The following is a 6,480-nucleotide window of genomic DNA, read 5'->3' as shown; positions in this document are numbered from 1 at the left end:
GACAGGCTGCATTTTCAGCTGACAGAATCTCACATTTCACTTCCTATACCAGGTAACCCAGACCTCTTGCTAGTTTTTAAATGAAGTTTCACACCCCCTTCCGATGTAGTAGGTTTTATCCCTGTTTTATAGATGAGACAAAAGGTTTGGTGTAATACCTAACCCAACATAAGCAGATGGTGCTGTAGAAGGGCCAGTTCAGTTCTGTTTTCCACGCCCCTTTGGCAGCATCAGGGTCTTTGGCTTAAAATGGTCGTGAAATCTCACTCAGACATCAGCTACACAAGTGTTCTTTCACCACCAGTTATTAACTACTATTGGAAATTTTCTGGGAAAAATCAAGGGAGCTCAAGTCACCCCACAGTGCTCTCCTTCAAATAGCGATGGTCTGACAGGGAGTCATGCCCTGGCTCCTAGGCAATGGTCATTTTATTCACAACTGAAGAGTTATGTGGTTTTTTTCATATATTATCTTACTAACTTACACTGTACTGAGACAATCTAGTTGGTCAAATACATCTATATCTTTGAACAAGCTTGTTTTGTGCTCATGAGCCTGGCATTGCCATGGGAGCTGGATTGACTGTAATTGTGAGTGCCTGGCAGTGGTTGGGCACCGGGTTGAAATCAGGGTTATGTGAAATTGGGGTGGCTTGTTCTTGTGGCTCTTGTTACTGCTCTGTTACTCAAGCCTTCCATGACAGATCTGTTACTACCTTTAAATAATACTGAAATGCAAATAACAAATAATATTGTCCTTGCTATAAACACAAGCTTCTTTGGAAGTGTTTGAGAGCAGCGTTTAACTCTGTCACATTAACTTCAATCCTATGAAGTAACTGAACCAAAGCCATTCAGAGAAAGTAGGCTTTCACTGGCTTCACAGACCATAATGATTTCTCTTGCAAAGTCGTTTGCATAGTGAGCTTGGCGCTGTGCAGACAAAATCATTGCATCTGGGTGGCAACAGAGAGCAATGGTAGAGGCATTCCAGAAATAAAAGCATCCAAACTGTTGCATAGTGTTTCTGTGGACAGTTAAGACTGGACTGTTTCTGCACACCTCAATCTTGAATTATCAGTACATATTTGTAAGTATTATTACATATTTCATGACAACGCCAGCAATCTTTGTATGTCATACTTCTTAGCAGTAGGACTTGTGGAGTCCCTCTTCTTCTGTGTGGAGTTAGAGACTTACTTAAGTTTTAAGTAAGCATAAATGGCAGGATTTAGTAATGACAGAAGAATGGTCTGAAGAGGCTTTAGGGACTTCTGTTAAAGTAGGAGTTACCACATTCGTGATTCTTGCTGTGGGCATTGACTTGCTACTTCTCTCCCCTAGTCCTGTATTCTCTTGAGTTCTCTGCAGGCAAACACAAACCAAACCCTGGCCTTCTGGTTACTCACTCAATTATCTACAGTGATAAGGTTAGCTTTAGGGAGCAAGTATGAACAAGTGCATATGTAATGCTGGTGAAAATAGTTTGCCAATGGGTGTACTTCTACCTGGAATACAAAATGGAAAGCCAACTCCTTTCAGAAGGTACTGGGAGCTTTCAAGGTTGCTGCTTGGCATCAATAGAAATGAGGGCAGCTGGTACAAAAGTTTGTCCAGCCCCTCTTTTCCTATGCCTCTTCCCTTCCCACTGTTGATTTTCCAAGCAATTAAAGCAAAAAGGGAATGAAGTGAAAAATATGTAACTAATGTGCCTGAATCTGCAAAAAGTCTCACCATCATCCTGTGTAAATAAACTTGGAAGGATCCACAAGATAGGCTGGTGTACATGCTCATTCCTCGATGTACGATCTTCAAGGCAATGTGCCAAGGCTGTTGTCTTCTGTCTTGTGGTTGGCTTTCCATCCCCTTGAGGCCTGAAAAATGGATGAGGAAGAGTGATGCTTGAGAGATACATCCAAGCTATGTCTGGGCACACCCTCAAGTAAACCTGCTTAAGCATCACAGTGCTCCAGGACATGCAGAATGCCTTGGGTTCAACAGCTCCAACCTAATCAATCCATCACTGCATTAAGCATGTCTGTGCAGAAGAGACAAAGGCAACCTGATGCAATGCAGCAGGAGGCCTAAAGGTATGGTCTCCATTTTTCCTGAGGCCATCCCTATGTGCTTCCTAAATAAAAAGGAACTCAATCTAAATTCAAACACCAGCGAGAGCGTTTTCCTGATCTCTCCAGGAGCTGTAGCTCATGCAGGAGTACACAGACAGCTTGGCTGCTGCAGAGTCATCTCTGGGCAGTGAGAAGAGGGTCTCCCACATCTTCCGCCCGTGCTGATCCTGCCTGAAAGCCTGGTTCCATCTTTGAGTTGTCACCAGGCCATCTGCAGAAGGAGAGGTTCCTCTTTGAGCAATGCTGTGTGTCGCAGGACTGTAATGAGTGAATTTGCAGAGGTCTCAGCTCTCTTTGCACACGGTTTTATTTCCACAGGCAGTTACTTAGCTGAAGTACACACATGAGGAATCAAGCAGGCTCAGTTTGCTGCCAAATGTTTAGTACATAGTTCTTGTGTATAGCTGTTCATGAGAACAAGCAGAAGCTTCTGCTGGTGGTCTGAATTTCTCAGTGAAGCTGAGACAAAAGCCCCAGAGCTGGGCTATCATTAGGAAGGCTGCAGTTCCCTTCGATGCAGCATTTCTGAATGCAGTTTTGTATTTTGCCAATTTTAGGCTCCTATTAAATAACCCAGTAAAATGTTACTAATTTTCTTTTCTCCCCATTGTACTGAAACAGCTGTCATGAGTGAGTTGGTAGAAAACATTGTACAGCCAAATAACAACAATAAGAGGAAGAACCATTTGACACAGCTCAATGGAATGTTAATCAGGGTTTTAACTACTTTCCTAATAATGGGAGAGGGGATGAAAAAAGTACATTCAGTTTTTGGTTTCTTTTGAAAAATAAGATGTGCTTGGTTTTCAGAGAACTCCAAATACAACAAATAGTAGCAGATATTTTCCTTATTTCTCTGAACATGGGAATTAAAGGGGAAGAAGTTAATGCATATCCATGGGGTGGCACAGTTAAGTGGAAGCAGAGGAAATGTGACACGCATCCTTTGGAGATCCATGTTAATTCACACTATGCTGTAGAGCCACAGAGCTCGGTTCTGTGGCCATCTCTGGTGACAGCATGTACCCCACCACAAAGTCAACTGAGCAGCAACAGAATGATGGCTGCACCTACCCTGTAGTCTGAGCTCCCATTAAATGTTTAATTTAATACTACTGTATCATGAAATATATATATATATATATACACACACCATAGCACCAACACTGGTTTATTGATGTGGAACTTTTCCTCTGTGTTCCCTGCCTTGCAGTGACTTTGAACTACTTTAACAATGCACTTGTGCTGATCCTGTGCTGCGCTGTTTGGATGTTTGACCATACAGCCTTAAATTAGCAACTTGACATTGAAATGCTGATTTACACCTGCAGTCAAATGGATAACACATGTTAAAGACTGATTGTCAGCAGCTCCAATATGTTATAGCTTCATTCTGTGGCATTGTCGCTTGCCTTAATGGGATTTAAGGACACCATTGTTTGGCATTGTTGGTACGGTTATGGACACAGCTGTGGGGGGCTGACATGGTGTATGGACCTTGTCATCTGTCTAAAAGCTGACATCACTTTCAAATAACCACTGTGAAAGTTTGGATGTATAAGTGTTGCTGCATATTTTAAGACAGCACTGGAAATAAAGAAGGTTTTTTGCTGGCATAAAAACTAGTTAACATTGAATAACTTGCTCTTCTGACCTTTTCACCTTGAGGAAGATTAATGGTCATTTAGATCAGAACTTCCTGCCTGATCAGGGGTCTGAATGCCTCAGGGATTCAGACAAAAAATGACAAAGAAAGTCATTTGACCTCTAGGTCACCAGCACAGACCTATGGTGTCTCTCTAGTGACCATTAGGTGATTGCTTAGTAGATTATGTGCAAGAGTTGGTGGTCATAATCCATTTTCCAATGGACCAGGTCCCTGCCTCGTGAAAGCTGTCACTACATGCTTATCTAAGCATCAAGAAATGGGAATTAACATGAACAGAGCCTGAATTGTGTTTGTCTTGCATTAGTAAAACCTCAGAGCCTCTCTAACACTTGTTTCAGTGGATCAGTCTTTCTCTAGGGTCATCTTTCCAAGCCAGGAAGGGTCGATGCAATGTCAGTGCTGTCAGACACCGGTTGCACTTTGGTGTCTGAAGCACGGGGTTCCTGTTCAGACATGCTTACAGTGGCACAGCTTGCATTTCTGGACATCCTAGAGTAGCACATCCTGTAGCCTTCGTATTGCCCAAGTGTGATCAAGCTGATGTACTTCATACCGACCATATTGGTATTTTAAATGGAAGACCTAGAATGAGCACTACTTAGTTGGTAAAACTGAGCACAGAGCTACGGGCCAGATTTCGATGGTAAAGTAACTGTCTGTGACTTCTCCTGTCAGTAATTATAATGTCACCAACTGTAAAGCACAAATTAGGGACCTGGCCACGAGAGCCAAGCTAAAAATGCCAACTCGCTGAACAAAGGGCCGGATGATGGGTGCTAGACGTCTAAGCGTGTCCTTCACTGGAGACATCTGCATGTGCATAGCAAACAAGGCACTGGTAAAAGAACTGATGTGTGTGCAGGCATATGCATGCAGTTGCTTACAGCTGAGATACTGAGCCTGAATATATCACAAGGTTATGTGCTAGAGAGTATAAAAGTAAAAGAGCTGGGATTTAGGAGTCAACCTCTTTTTGGCTGACCAAGTTGAGAGACTATAGAAACATCAGGTTCCAGGGCAACACTGGAGACGAGAATATGCATTTTGCAAAGCATTGTAAAAACCTGAAGGATGTAGAATCTAAAACTATGTTGTTATAGAGGACAATGTGCCATGGCTTTTGCGAAGCCCCTGAAATATCTTTCCTGTTCTGTTTAGGTTTTCTCTCTCCCAGGCTTACTTCTGTACAATGCTTTCTTTATAGTGGATAGAACAACTGAGCAATTACAACTAAAACTGCATTCGTTAATAAAGGTAAGGTTTTAAGTGTAAAGGCTAACAGGACAGAGAAAAAGGACAATTAAAGATCATCAGTTCCACCAAAAAACAAAGATCTCAGAAGCTACATGACTTGAAAAGGACTGACCTCTATGTAGCTTATGTGGTTGAAAATCCTCTCCTATGTATTTGCAGTATTAATTCCTCTTGTTATCTGAGGAGATCTGCTTTAATCAGATTCCTACAAACAAGTCAGGTACTTAGAGCAGAAGATCTTTGACACCCCTGCTGGCAGCACCAGTGGAGAGGCTGAAGACCAGTGCAGTAATGAGACCAGCTAACCTTTTCATCTCTCTGAAAACCTTTTGGCATCAGAGGGAGTCCCCCCGTTTCCCCCCTCCAGTCTCTCAGCTGTGGTCATTTAACACGCTTTTTTTGCAAAAAGCTACCTCAGAAGTCTCACATTTCAAAGACAGCAGTTCTGAACCGATGCTGCTGCTCTGTTCTGAAACCTCCTCTGTCACAGTGCCATCTCCTGTGCTATCTTGCTGCTTCGTGCAAGCACTGTACCTGAAATCTGGATCAAAAGGAGACTCATAAATTTGATCCTGCTTCTCTGCCTTTAGTGCAGCTTCTCCTACCTCCTATTTTCTAAATTTCTGGCACTGGTGCCCTAATAATGCTGGTCCTTGTTTTAAATTTAATCTCATTTTCACACAGAACTTAAGCCAGAGAAGGCAATGCCATCTGATATCCTCCAAAGACCTTCATCCCACAGAGCACGTGTGTTGTACGTGGCAAAAGGAGCTTGATGGCTGCATTGAGGACACTAGAGACAAGTAAGGTGACAGTTTAGGTTGCCTCATTCTTTAGACTTATCCGTGGAAGAAATCCTAAGTAGTTTGTGCCTGGTTACCCAAGTAGTGGATTTTCCTCCTGATGGTATGAGATACAGTGCAGCAAAAGTGCTACAACTGCACAAATCCAGGAACCACAGGACAAGCTTTAATTGATGTGCTTCTTTGTCCAAAAATGGCTGTGTTCATTATCAGGAGCTGGTAGTTAAAATAATCTTAAAATGTTTTCAAGGAAAAAATGAGGAGTGAAAAAGCCTCATCCAAAAATCACTGTGCTTTATCAGAGGAATAAAGACCTCACTGATCAATTAGCTTGAAAAATGAATAAATCAAGGACAAAGTTGAAGTTTAGCATCTTAATAAGCTATTGTTGTCACAGCCCAGTTTGAACATATCACTCTTTTGTTGACATTTTTAATGCTTTCTGTGGATTACCAGTACGCAACCAGTATATGAAAGCTTGTTAAGCCTCCACGTGCTCAGCCTGGCCCTAGCTTTAATGCTGGCTTAGTGCAATCTCTGCTGCTGGCACAAGGTCCGCGGGACTTAAACCTTGCAGTGCTGGGCATTGTGTTTCTCGCTAATCATTGTATGGGCTTACTCAAGT

The sequence above is a fragment of the Pezoporus flaviventris genome, unplaced genomic scaffold (assembly GCF_033815535.1).
Source record: "Pezoporus flaviventris isolate CSIRO_AGI_PZ_B2104156 unplaced genomic scaffold, CSIRO_AGI_Pfla_v1 ptg000007l, whole genome shotgun sequence".
NCBI classification, from domain to species: domain Eukaryota; kingdom Metazoa; phylum Chordata; class Aves; order Psittaciformes; family Psittacidae; genus Pezoporus; species Pezoporus flaviventris.
Note: the sequence above shows the minus strand (reverse complement) of the source record.